Raw genomic sequence first — 13791 nt, 5'->3', positions numbered from 1 at the left:
GATAGCTGTCAGCACAGATCCCAACGTGGGGCTCAAACCCACAAACCGTGAGATTATGACCTGAACTGAAGCTGGACACTTAACCGACTGAGCCACCCAAGTGCCCTGTCAACTCTTTTCTTTTTAACCAATTTATTGAAGCATGATTGAGAAAAAGCTATATATATTTCTAATTAATAATTTATTTTAATAATTACCACACCCTATGCCATGAACACACGTGTCCGCTCCAAAACTTACCTCCTGCCTCCTTTACTATTATCATTATTTGTTATTATAAGAAAACATAAGACCTGCATTCTTGGGGAATGTTTAACTATATAACCAGTATTGTTGATACAGGGGCTATGCTGTACATAAGTCTCTGGGACTTCCTCGTTTCGTGCAACTGACATTTTGTACTCTAACACCTCCCCTTTGCCCCATCCCTTGGCAGCCACCATTCCGCTCTCTTAGAAGTTTGGCTATTTTGTATTTTTAAATTTTTTTTAACACTTATTTTGTTTTTGAGAGACAGACACACAATGTGAGGGGGGAGGCGCAGAGAGAGAGGGAAGCACAGAATCCGAAGCAGGCTCCAGGCTCTGAGCTGTTAGCACAGAGCCTGACACGGGGCTCGAACTGTGAACCACGAGATCATGACCTGGGCCGAAGTCAGACATTCAAACAACTGAGCCACCCAGGCACCTCCAAAAAAGGTGATTTATTAAAGCACAGGGACAGGACCCATGGGCAGAAAGAGCTGCACTGGGGTGGTGAGGAGTGACTGGTTATATACTATGGAGTTGGGGGAATAGAGTAAGAGGAAGTTTCTTAATGGGATATGCTAGGAAGACTCACTGGAAGAGTCAAGGAGAAAAATGGAGCTTTAACTATTGACAAGGTAAGGTTTTTTTTCCCTCTAGCAAATCATGATCATTAATAGTAGGGAGTTTCTGGAGATTAGGCTATTGATAAGATTGCCCTTTTCTTGTAATTTACTAAGATATTCGTAAACCAATGGAGACTCAGTCCTGCAGGACTGTGATCTCTTATCAGTTAACCATTTTCTCCATTTCCCTGTTCTTGGGCAGCCAGGAGTACCTGAGGAATGTCACACATATCCCACCTGGGGGTGGTGATTTGCGGGGTGTCAGTTTGCCTTATGGTCCCTCATCAGCTCCACTCAGGCTTCTGTTCCTGACAAGGGGGGTGGTATTCTCCTGAGTAAGGTTTGGTCACCTAAGTGCCTGCTGGGGAAAAGGGAGTTCATTCCATGACTCATAGCCCACCTGAACCACAAGGAATGGGTTAGAGGAAGTCCCCCTGAAAGAACAGGAAGTTGTGGCTGGTCAGAGAAAATGAAAAGATACCATTGTATTCATTAGGACTAGTTTCAGCGAGAACTGACAGAGACCTGAACTGACAGCAGTTTAGACAAGATCAAAATTTATTTCACTGGCATGTAAAAGTCCAGGAGCACCTGAGTGGCTCAGTCAGTTAAGCAAGCATCCGACTTTGGCTCAGGTCATGATCTCTCAAGGTCCATGAGTTCGAGCTCTGTGTTGGGCTCTGTGCTGACAGCTTGGAGTCTGGAGCCTGCTTCGGATTCTGTTTTTCCCTCTCTCTCTGCCCCTCCCCCACTCATGCTAAGTCTCTGTCTCTTTCAAAAGTAAACATTAAAAAAATTTTTTTTAAATCCAGGGGTGAGTAATTTAGGCTGGTATGTTCCTCTTATCTAAGAAGCCTGCAGGTCCAGCTGCTTCCTCACGTACCCAGATGGAGCTCGAGCCGGCACACGAGTTGCAAGCAGAAGATGGAGAAACAGGGAGGCAAGGGTGGGGTGGAGTGTGAATGAAGGGTCTCTTCTGGATCACTCTTCAAGTGATCCCTTGAAGCTGCTTTGCTTCTTACACCCCAACAGCCAGAACATAGTCACATGACCAAACAAAGCCGCTGTGCAGGCTGGGAGATACGGGCCCTGCTTAAAAAAAAACCACCCTATTTTCTTTTCTCTACTAAGGGACAGAAGAGTGCATCGTACAGGGTGATCATCAGGTCCTGCCACATGCACCATGTGCCATCTGGCTGCCCGGCACTCACACACATACATCTTTCATACGTGAGATGCTTTTAGATGCTCTCACCCACCATAGTGTAACCATCACAATCTCACACTCTACCAAGAACACACTCACCCATCTTGGGGAGAGAAACACAGAATCCAGTCCAGGTACAGTGAAGGCTCCAAGTCCTGGACCTCTGGGATGTGCCCTCTGCCTTGGGGCCTATCTCAAGGTCTGCATTCTATGGACCAAACGGAAGTACAACCAGCACCAACTCATCTTCTACAGAATAACGTGGAACAGTACGAGGAAAGAGATGTCACAGATTTTCAATACAATACAGGAAGTGAGGAAACACAGGTAGACACTATCCACAGCCTCCATTTCCACAAGGAACAAGCCTGTAGCTGACATCTTTCACTTCCCCTTTCACTACCTTTCTGACATCCCCTTGGCTTTGGCCAACATCAAAGTCAGTCCGTGAGAGTCTGTGTTCAAAGCTTCTGCTCCTGAGCCCTTGGTAATTCAGCCCATGGGGGAGGATTCTGCCATGTTTTTAAACCTTTGTCCTTGATGAGTTGTCTATTGCTAGGCACCCAGTCACTTCCGAATGTGGGGTGTCTGGGGGACGCAGTTGAGCATCCAACTGTTGGTTTTGGCTCAAGTCATGATCCCTTGGTTCATGAGTTCAAGCCCTACATGGGGCTCCACACTGCTGGTGCGAAACCTGCATGGGATTCTCTCTCTCCCTCTCTCTGTCCCTCCCTTGCATGTTCTCTCTCTCTCTCTCTCTCTCTCTCTCTCTCTCTCTCTCTCTCTCTCTCAAAATAAGTAAATAAACTTTAAAAAAATCACTCCCAAACTTAAAAGGCTTTAAACAATGGACAGCACGCAGGGTCCTGCGGAATGATGATGGCCACTCTTCCATATACTGTGGAGCCGGGGGACCCCAGCAGCACACTGCCCATGCTGCAGCAGGACAGGAGTGCATGAGCACGCAGAGAGAAACCTCAATAGCCTATTCAATATTGACTTCTTTTGTCTTCAAGCAGCTCTTATAAAACAGGCATCACAGAGACACTTTTATCAAAACTACAAATTTGAAATAAGAACCACCATATTGACACCTAAAAATTTGCAATCTGCGTTATGCTTATCTTTTTGTTAAGCTGTAAAAAACTTTAAGCATTCCACAGTCACTAAATAAATTTTGTAATTCATTTCATGGCAGGGAGCATCAAGGAGAATATTCTGGATTTACCTAGATGACCTATGACTTCTTAAAGCTTATTATTTATTTGAGAGAGAGAGAGGGCACATGAGTGCATGGGGGTGGGACAGAGAGAGAGAGAATGAGAATCCCAAGTGGAGCCTGATGCGGGGCTTCAACCTGTGAACTGAACCATGAGACCGTGACCTGAGCCAAAATGGAGAGTTGGATGTTTAACCAAGTGCCCTGATCCATGACTTTTTGAATGTCATGCTTTTGATTCTGACACATCCTTGGAGTGGTCATTCACTTAAAAAAAAATTTATTGTCCATCTGCCATGTGTCATGAACAGTAGTATTAATTGCTGTTGATAACAATGAAAGCTACTTGAAAACTTTTGACACTTTGTAGTTTAAAAGAAACATTATATTTATTGTCTTTGGGTATTATTTTTAACTCTTTAGTAAAGATACTTTTTTTAAATGTTTATTTTTTAGAGAGAGAGAGAGGGGGAAAGAGAGACAGAGAGTGAATGGGGGAGGGGCAGAGACAGAGGGAGACACAGAATCCGAACGAGGCTCCAGGCTCTGAGCTGCCAGCACAGAGACTGATGTGGAGCTCGAATTCACGAACCGTGAGATCATGACTTGAGCCCAAGTCGAACGCTTAACCGACTGAGCCACTCAGGTGCCCCAAGATACTTTCAAATATGTAGAAAAGTAGAGGAGCCTGACAAACTCTTAGGGAGGCTGGTGTTATGTCTTCCATATCCCCACTCTCCACGCTGGAGTACTTTTTTTCCCTTTTTCTCTTTCTTTCTTTCTAGAGAAAGATTGAGCAAGGGAGAGGGGTTGAGGGAAAGAGGGGTGGGGGAAGAGAGAGACTCTTAAGAAGGCTCCATGCCTAGCATGGAGCCTGATGTGGGGCTAGATCCCATGACCCTGGGATCATTATATGAGCCAAAATCAAGAGTCAGACATTCAACCAACTGAGCCACCCAGGCGCCCCCACATTGAAGCAGTTCAAATTTTTTTTTGAGAGAGACAGAGAGACAGTACGAGCAGTGGGGAGTCAGAGAGAGAGGAGACACAGAATCTGAAGCAGGCTCCAGACTTTGAGCTGTCAGCACGGAGTCTGACACGTGACTCAAACCCACGAACTGTGAGATCATGACCTGAGCTGAAGCCGGACACTCAACCAACTGAGCCACCCAGGCGCCCCCACATTGAAGCAGTTTAAAGCAAATTCCCTTCATCATAAGATTTTGTTCCTAATACTTTGAGTCTCTAAGAGAAAGACTTAATAAAATGGCTATAAAGACATTGGCAACTAACCACGATAATTCTTTAATATTGGATACGCCTAATTCATGGCCAATTTTCTCAAATTATGTCAAAAATAATTTTAAAAATTTTGTTTAATGTTTATTTATTTTTGAGACAGACAGTGAGCAGGGGAGGGGCAGAGAGAGAGAGGGAGACACAGAATCCGAAGCAGGCTCCAGGCTCTGAGCTGTCAGCAGAGAGCCCCATGCGGGCCTTGAACTCGCAGACAGCAAGATCATGACCTGAGCTGAAGTAGGACATCCAACCGACTGAGCCACCCAGGCACCCTCAAAAATAAGTTTTAAATATGCAAAATATTAAATGTATGCAAAAGCAGACAGAGTAGTAGAGTGCATCTCCGTATATACAGCATCTGATTTAGAAATGATCAATTTTACAAGTCATTTTGGGTCATCTATCTATACCCACTCTCATTATTTGGAGGCAAATTACATGACATCTGTAAATATTTTAGTATGTATTTTAAAAATATAAACCTTTGGGGCGCTTGGGTGGCTCAGTCAATTAAGCAACTGACTCTTGGTTTTGGCTCAGGTCATGATCTCACAGTACGTGGGATTGAGCCCCATGTCAGGCTCTGCACTGATAAGTGGAGCCTGCTTGGGATTCTCTCTCTCCCTCTCTCTGACCCTTCCCCACTTGCTCTCTCTTTCACAATAAGTAAATTTAAAATATATACAAACTTTTTATAAATTTAACCATAATTCCATTATCAACCTTAAAAACAATAATTCCTTAAGATTAGCAAATTTTCTCAATGTCCCCTCTTAGTTAATTAATTTTTTTTTTTTTTACAGTTGCCTTTTTGGAAATAAAGTCCATATGATGTTGGATTTGGTAGACATAGTCTTTCAAGTCTGTTTAAAGATTTGAAAGTTTCCCTTTAATTATTTTTTAAGTATTTTTGTAAGCGTCACAATCTTGATTTTTCTGGCTGCACCACTGCAGACATTTAATATGTTCCTATTTAACATTTAACATATTCCTAATTAGGTCTAGAGGCTTGATGGATTCAGATTCCATTCTTTTTCCAATGTATTTCCGCAGGAGTCACATGTCTGGTAGTTTCTTTTTGTGATGTTAACACTCATCAATGGTTAGTGCTTAGATTCATCAATTATTAAGGACTATAAAACGGTGATACTCTGACTGTAACATTCCTATTTTACTTATTAGCAGGGGTCCCTCTATGAAGACAACATACCCTTAACTACTCACCCTGAAGTTCAGTTTATAAAGGTGAAGTAGGATAGGCCCACTCTTTCCCTTTATCTACTAGTTCACAAAAAATGAGTTTGTCTCCAAGCACTTTCCAAAGGTAACCAGTGAGATTGTTTTTGGTTTGTTATGTTATTAGGTACTGAATTGGGTTGAACAGCATTCCAAAAAGATTCCTGTCCACTGGAACCTCAGAAGGTGACCTCGTTTGGAAACAGGGTCTTTGTACATGGAATTAGTTAAGACGAAGTATACTGGAGTCGGGTGACCCCAAGTCCAGTGACTGGTGTCCTTATGAGTGCACGCACAGATACGCACACAGAGAAGCAGCCGGGTAAAGAAAGAGGCAGAGACTGGAGCGATGCAGCTTCAAGTCAAGGGATACCAAGGATTACTGCAACCACAAGGAAGAAGTCTTCCCGGGCCCCCTCAGAGGGAGCATGGCCAGGACAACACTTCAATTTTGTCTTTTATTATTATCATTTTTAGGGAGCACCTGGGTGGCTCAGTCGGCTAAGTGTCTTGACTTCCTTTCGGCTCCAGTCCTGATCTCATAGTTTGTCAGTTCAAGCCCTGCATTGGGCTCTGCACTGATAGTGCGTAACCTGCTTGGGATTCTGTCTCTCCATCTCTCTCTGCCCCCTCCCCTGCTCTCTTGTACTTTCGCTATCAAAATAAATATATTATCATTTTTAATTTTATTTTCTTTTTTCATTTTTTATTAGGTTTTTTTTGTTGTTTTTTTTTTTTACAATTTATTTATTTTGAGAGAGAGCATGCGAGCAAGAGGGAATCCCAAGCAGGCTCCATGCTATCAGTGCAGAGCTCCACACAGGGGCTCAATCCCAAAAACCATGAGATTACGATCTGAGCTGAAATCAAGAGTTGAGAATTAACTGACTGAGCCATCCAGTTGTCCCTATTATTTTATTTTTTAAAAGATTGTGTTTTTAAGTAATCTTTGCACCAAACATGGGACTCAAACTCACAACCCTGAGATCAAGAGTTGCATGCTCCACCGACTGAGCCAGCCAGGTGCCCCTGTTTTTAAAGTAATTAATTAATTTTTAGTTTTATATTTGAGAGACTAAGAGAAGAATGTGCACATGAGCTGGGGAGAGGGGCAGAGGGAGACAGAGAATCCTAAGCAGGACTCAGTCCTACCACTCTGGGATCGAGACCTGAGCCAAAATCAAGAGGCAGATGCTCAACTGAGTCACTCAAGTGCTTCTTTATTTTGTTAAGTAAACTCTGTGCAACATATGGGGCTCAAACTCACAACCCTGAGATCAAGAGTCGCATGTTCTACTAACTGAGCCACCCAGGTATGCCAACACCTTAATTTTGGATTTGTAGCCTCCAGAACTGTGAGAAAATAAACATCTGTTGTTTTAAGCTGGTTTGTGTTAATTCCTTAGGGCAGCTCAAGGAAATTAATACAATATTTGGCATATTTCATACTATTGTAGTTATTACCTTTAATGGTGCTGAGATAGTCCCATTGAACCTCTTTGGCTCCTGACTCTTTCTGACAGAACCCTAGAGGTCTGTGACAGCTTCCTTGCTGTCTGGTGTGACAGGAAATTCTAGGTTCATCCTATATGTACACTGTCTGAACTGGGAATCTGGCTTTTAATGGGAAAACATATTTGGAGACTCCAAGCTGGGGACTAGAGGCGCTCACTTCTACTAGGTTGGTCACTCACTATTCCTTGGCTTTTTCAGTAAGTAGAGCTAGGAAACACACATGCACTAGTAGTTTTACGATAAAGACATCTGAGTTTGTGCCATACCTCTGATTCAAATTCAGGACTATAGTGGGTTTTATTTTTTTTTCTTATAGTGGTTTAAAAAAATTTTTTTTTACCATTTATTTTTAAGAGAGACACAGAATATAAGCGGGAGAGGGTCAGAGAGAGAGGGAGACACAGAATCTGAAGCAGGCTCCAGGCTCTGAGCGGTCAGCACAGAGCTTGACATGGGGCTTGAACTCGTGAACCATGAGATCATGACCTGAGGTGAAGTCAGATGCTTAACCATCCAGGTGCCCAGGACTATGGGGTTATTATTGAAACTCATCAAGCTTATAGGGGCAATTCCCTTCTCCCATACAAAAATTCCTTGTTCTCAATAACAAAAGCATAATTACTCATTACAATACAAACACACAACAGTTTCAAAATAATAATAATACCAATGGCACCATTAACAATATAATTATTGAAAATGATTTAGTTTATTAGCAGTTTGTCACTTTTTTTGGTACAAATTGTAGCTGTAACGTTTCTTGGAATGGTTCCTCTCTGTGTTGTGCCACCAACTGGATATACAGGCTCATCTCTTTCATTTTGCGTTCGAATATTAGGGATTTTTAAAGAACTTTAACTTTGGGGCGCCTGAGTGGCTCAGTAGGTTGAACATCCGACTTTGGCTCATGTCATGATCTCACAGTTATGAGTTTGAGCCCCATGTGGGGCTCTATGCTGACAGCTCAGAGCCTGGAGCCTGCTTCGGATTCTGTGCCTCCCTCTCTCTCTGCTTCTCCCCTGCTCACACTCTGTCTCTCTCCAAAAATAATAATAAACATTAAAAAAAACCTTTAACTTTGTTTTATAATTGTATAAAATATTTACCTGGTTCCAAACTTAAATTCTACAAAATGAGGCAGTTCAGTGAAGTACAAATTTAACCCATGTCCTTTATCCTATTCCTTCCCTCTCAGTAAAGATAAGTGCTTTAAAAAACAAATGTATCGTTTATTTAAAGAATAAACAAAAGAAAAAAAAAGATTCCCAAACCCCACACATGTGTGTATATATGTATAAATATGTACAGGGGCACCTGGGTGGCTCAGTTGGTTAAGCATCCAATTCTTGATTTCGGCTCAGGTCATGATCTCACTGTTGGTGAGATTGAACCCCATGTGGGGCTCCAGGCTGATAGCCCAGAGCCTGCTTGGGATTCTCTCTCTCCCTCCCTTTCTGCTCCTCCTCCCTCTCTCTAAATAAATAAACTCTTTAAAAAAATAAAAGAAATAAATAGAATGACTCCATACCATTGTGTCATTGATTTACATTGACCTTAATCTATTGAAATAGTGTTGAGTGCTGGGAAAGGGCCCTTCATTGAGAGACAGGAAACTTGAAATTTCTCACAATGGCAACTGAGCTTTTATATTTAAATCCACCCCACCCTTTCAAGTCTTCATGGGAAGGATCAAAGAAATAGAAATTATTTCTGACCAACATTCTGGATCCTTAGTGTCTATCCTCTTTTCCAGAAGTTTCATTTGTGGGTTCCCTGTGATCCATAGTTAAACATTGTTAATTTTTTGGTAAATATATATATATAAGCTTGTATTAAAAAATTTTTTTTAATGTTTTACTTTATTTTTGAGAGAGACAGTGTGAGCAGGGGAGGGTCAGAGAGAGAGGGAGACACAGAATCTGAAGAGAGGTTCCAGGCTCTAAGCTGTCAGCACAGAGCCTGAAGCAGGGCTTGAACCCATGAAGAGTGAGATCATGACCTGAGCTGAAGTTGGATGCTTAACCGACTGAGCCACCCAGGCACCCCAGCTTGTATTTTTTCATTTCTTTACTTTTTATTGCATTGAAAGCCTCAACATTAGGACTCTTTTTTCTTTTTAAAATTTATTTATTTTGAGAAAGAGCGAGCACAAGCTGGGGTATGGCAGAGAAAGAGGGAGATAGAGAATCACAAGTGGATTCCGCAAAGCCCGATATGGGGCTCGAACTCACAAACTGTGAGATCATGACGTGAGCTGAAATCAAGAGTTGGACGCTTAACCGACAGAGCCAGTAGGCCTCCCCCCAAATAACCTCCATCCCCAACGTGGGCTCAAACTCAGGACTCCCAAGGTCAAGAGTCACATGCGCTACCAACTGAACCAGTCAGGTGCCATTAATTATGATTATTAATGGATTCACTAACCTTGTACTCTAAGGACTCAAGGGATGTAAGCATGAAAATAAGTATGACTTTCTGGGTGCCCTCTATCTGCCTAGGACTGTGCCAGGTGCTATACATACTTGGTCTCATTTATTTCTCACGAATTCCCTGTCGGACAGGTGTCCTTACCCTCATTTTACAGAACCAGGTCACAGGGCTCCAAGAAATTGCTGAATGTGGAACCTTGCCTCCCTGGGCTCTTCCTTCCAGGTGCAGCTGGAAAGAAAAAAGATGGCAATTTCCCCCACGTGAGCCGGTGCTCTAACAGCACGAGGGAAGACTGTAGTTAAACCACCTGCATCCTGTTGATCTGGCGTGAATAAAATTATTTTCCTATTTGTCTCGGTATCTTTTCTCCTACCTTCTTTTATAGCCTTTATGAACCTCTGTGGAAATCCTTTTCACACTGACTTATAATTAATTCTGCCTGTTTCTCCAATTATAATTAGCAGAATGTCTTCCCTGAGATGCCAGAAAATTGGGGCTGAGTTAAATGCTAAATCAGGAGGCTGGGCTAATTTACCAGCCTGCTCTATAGCTTAGAACTAGTTAACCTTGATAAATATTGAACCTCAAATCTTGTTAGTGTTCCTTCGTGTTCTCTTTGACCTCCGGTTACACTTCATCACAGAAGGCTTTTTACCTTGCTCAGTGCGGTTTTGTGCTAATTCTGTTTGCTATTGCTTATGGGAGCTGGATGCCTTGTTAAAAATGCCTCATTGCCTCAAAGGCATTTAAAGAAATGAGTAACCAGGGAGGCTATGAGAATATATAAATATACATATATCTCTCACATCCCTGCAGCCCATCTGGTCTTTCAACATACTTCTAATAAACAGGACTGCCAAATCTCCACCAGTGAGAATCTTCACAGGCCTAAGAATAAATTCAGCTGATCTCCAAACCTGTTCACACGTTGTCAGATTTTGTAATTTCGGCAAATTTTCCACTGAAGACTCTAGCCTTCAAAATCTTTAAATTATTTTTCTAAATACTGTACAAAGAAGTGTTCATTTTGCTTTTTGGGAAAGGATAGCTTGAATGACGATGATAATTCAGCACTATATTTTCTGTATCCTCAAAGATAGCATCCACTGAATGCTGAAAGAAAAAAAATAGCTTACAAAAAAAAAGGGAAGTGAGCTTTTATGACAACAATAAATGTGGCAAAATATAATGCGGCAAAAATAAGGGAAAATAAAAATTTGTGCAAATACTTTGACAAATATTATTTTGATGGTAAAACTAGCCAAAGCTAAAAACCCTGAAATATCTGCTTAAAATGGTCTTGGCTTGAAACCCAGTGGAGAGTAAATATAGTATTATGAGCATCAAAAAGTACAATTGTGTTTTTTTAAGTGTTTTTTATTATTTCTGAGAGAGAGAGAGACAGCATGAGCAGGGGAGGGTCAGAGAGAGAGGGAGACACAGAATACGAAGACAGGCTCTGGGCCAGCTGCCAGCACACAGCCTGGAATGGGGCTTGAACCCATGAACTGTGAGATCATGACCTGAGCCGAAGTCGGATACTTAACCGACTGAGCCACCCAGACACCCCAGGCTTTTTACTTTTAAGTAATCTCCACAGTCAACCTGGGGCTCAAACTCATGATCTGAGTTGCATGCTCCACTGTGGTTGGGACCCCTCCCTAAGGAGACAGGAAAAGAGAAGACTTCAAGGTCACCTGGATGTGCACCTAGGTGCCTACAGTTCCCATGACCTTGTAGACTGAGACAACGCAATTAGACTGCATGTTTTTGTGTGTTACCATACATGGGAGACAAAGGAATAGAAAATGTATTAAAAAACTATGCCATGTGACGTGGGCGCTCAGTTCTTTGGGTACGAACCCAACTGAGCGGTGCGGGCACCAATAAAAGTTGCTTCCTGCAAAGACAAGCCTCGGTGTCACAACGCTCTGTGCGGGAATCCTGCAACACCTCCAACTGAGCTGGCCAAAAAGTACAATCTTTACACATAATCTTTTTTGTACCCCCCAAAGTACAATCTTTACACTGTAGACATTTAAAGAAAAATAATGCTAAATAATAATCATAATGACAATACCAGAAATGATTTATAACCCTTTTTTTAGTCTTCTTTGTATTATAGATGAGTAAAATGAAAAAAAATTTTTTTAATGATTTTGGGAGGTGCTTGGGTGGCTCAGTCGTAATGGTTAGGCATCCAACTTCGGTTCAGGTCATGATCTCACGGTTGCTGAGTTCAAGCCCCACGTCAGGCTTGGTGTTGACAACCCAGAGCCTGGAGCCTGCTTTGGATTCTGTGTCTCCCTCTCTCTCTCTTTCTCTCTGCCCATCCCCAACTCACTCTCTGTCTCTCTCTCAAAAATAAATAAACATTAACAATTTTTAAAATAAAAAATGATTTTGATTGTGAATTCATTTCAGAGTAGAGAATTTTTTAAAAATAATTTTAAATGTTTATTTATTTTTGAGAGTGAGAGAGAGCGCATGAGTGGGGAAGGGGCAGAGAGACACAGAATCTGAAGCAGGCTCCCAGCTCCAAGCTGTCAGCACAGAGCCCAACATCAGGCTGGAACTCACAACTGTGAGATCATGACCTGGGCTGTCGTTGGACACTTAACCAACTGCCCACCCAGGTGCCCCTCACAGTAGAGAATTTTTAAATGACTTCTATAAATGATTACTATTGCAAACCCATTTTGGGGCAAAGAATTTTTACATTTAAATCTATTTTCAAAAAATATCTATTTTCACACTGCTGCTTTCTAGCTTTCTTAGAGGGCTTAAGGCTTGCTTTTATCTAAAAAATTTTTTAACGTTTTATTATTTATTTTTGAGAGAGAGAGACTGAGCATGGGCAGGGGAGGGGCAGAGAGAGAAGGAGACACAGAATTTGAAGCAGCTCCAGGCTCAGAGCCTGACTTTGGGCTCAAACTCATGAACCTCAAGATCACTACCTGAGCTGAGGTCTGATGCTTAACGACTGAGCCACACAGGTGCCCCAAGGCTTACTTTTAATTTCATTAATGGAACTTTTTTTCTCATCTGTAGCAAATTCCCGGACTTTCATTGGTAGGAAGTAGTATTGGCACGAATCTTAGTCTGAAACCAGAAACAAGACATCTACCTTCACACCATGAAAATCTTTGATAGAAGCCTATATACTTAAGTATGAAAGTAAAAACTCACTGTCCAAAAAAAAAAAAACCAAAACACCCTGACACAGAAAACTAGAAGTTTTATAAGTTTCAATATTTTTCACATTAGCGGCTTAATTAATATCCTAATTATTAAAGATTAAATTTTAAGGGCGCCTGAATGGCTCAGGGGGTTAAACATCCAACTCTTACATGATCTCACTTTTGGCGAGATCCAGCCTCACCATGGGCTCTGTGCTGGTAGCCTGGAGTCTGCTTGGGATTCTCTTTCTCCCTCTGTCTCTTCCCCTCCCCCTCTCAAAATAAATAAGTATATTAAGAAAGTAAAAAAGGATTAATTTTTAAATAAGTTGACGTTGAACAACAACGGTTGGGGTCCTGAAACAATATAAACAGGGAGCATGCTCTGCCCCTCAGGCCCTTTTTTACAACTGCGGTTAGGCATATATTATATAAAATTTACTATTTTAACAATTTTTAAATGTACAATGCCGCAGGACTCAGTACAAACCTCTAAATTTCACTGTTCACCTTCTAGTGTGCTTTAATTTTCCTGCTTACCTTTAGGGGGCAGACGGAGACAACGGAACAGCAGTCCTGCCAAGCCATCCGGCCTCGCCTGGCCCACGCATGCGCGTCTCACCTGCGGAAGGTGACAAGGGGCGGGGCAGGGGGCGGGGCAGAGGTGCGCAGGCGCAGCGCGGGCATTGTGACGTCAGGCCGCGCGGCCAGGCTGGGACCGGGCGGCAGCTCGCGGAGGCGCTTCCCTGTGTGTGACGCGTGGACTCCGCTCCCTGTCGCCCGCCCGCCCCCGGCCTCGCCGCCGCCTCCTTCGCTCCCTCAGCTCGCCGAGCGC

General features: G+C 42.5%; 1 long non-coding RNA gene across 1 annotated transcript in view; it reads right to left on the bottom strand.

The window, feature by feature from the left end:
• LOC115298543 overlaps positions 1-13559 on the bottom strand; it is a 19054-nt gene extending 5495 nt beyond the window's left edge. Inside the window, exons 1-2 of the long non-coding RNA XR_003911783.1 lie at positions 13497-13559; positions 9919-10005 (exon numbers count right to left, since the gene is read on the bottom strand). This is a non-coding gene — a long non-coding RNA (uncharacterized LOC115298543). The remainder of the gene's footprint in view (positions 1-9918; positions 10006-13496) is intronic.
• Positions 13560-13791: the final 232 nt, after the last annotated feature.

Source organism: Suricata suricatta, chromosome 8 (genome assembly GCF_006229205.1).
Source record: "Suricata suricatta isolate VVHF042 chromosome 8, meerkat_22Aug2017_6uvM2_HiC, whole genome shotgun sequence".
In the NCBI taxonomy this organism is placed as follows: Eukaryota; Metazoa; Chordata; class Mammalia; order Carnivora; family Herpestidae; genus Suricata; species Suricata suricatta.
Note: the sequence above shows the minus strand (reverse complement) of the source record. Positions and strands in the feature narration are given on the sequence as shown.